This window comes from Cystoisospora suis, assembly GCF_002600585.1.
Source record: "Cystoisospora suis strain Wien I chromosome Unknown contig_363, whole genome shotgun sequence".
Taxonomy (NCBI): domain Eukaryota; phylum Apicomplexa; class Conoidasida; order Eucoccidiorida; family Sarcocystidae; genus Cystoisospora; species Cystoisospora suis.
The window spans coordinates 23,488-23,812 of record NW_027153164.1 but is presented as its reverse complement, the minus strand read 5'-3'; the positions used below and the strand labels follow the sequence as shown (position 1 = coordinate 23,812).

The 325-nt window shown below is 51.7% G+C and overlaps 1 protein-coding gene across 1 annotated transcript in view; it reads right to left on the bottom strand.

Moving 5' to 3' along the window:
• CSUI_000919 (cytoadherence-linked asexual protein) overlaps nucleotides 1-325 on the bottom strand; it is a 14,162-nt gene that overhangs the window by 4,995 nt on the left and 8,842 nt on the right. The gene's annotated exons all lie outside the window — the stretch shown is intronic.

Below are 325 nucleotides of genomic sequence, written 5' to 3'. Positions count from 1 at the left end.
ACCCCCCCCCCCCACTCAGGCAGGGGTGGGTGGTGGTGTTGCTCTGTGGGCGCGATCGAGAAAGGATGAGTGGTGGACGGTGAGCTATCTTAGCTAGCCAATGCATACCCAGCTAGCTAGATTCCTACCTCCCTACCTACACGTATCCTACCCTATCATAGGAGTGTACATCAACTGACTGGGCCGACACTATCCATAAGAAGTTGAGTATAGTAGTATCTTCTATCATTGCACGCACTGCAAGTTGACAGGAGGTTTGGAGTGAGGGAGTGAGAGAGGATGGGGTGGGGTGGGAGTTTTTCTTCTCATGTGTCTTTTCTGTTGA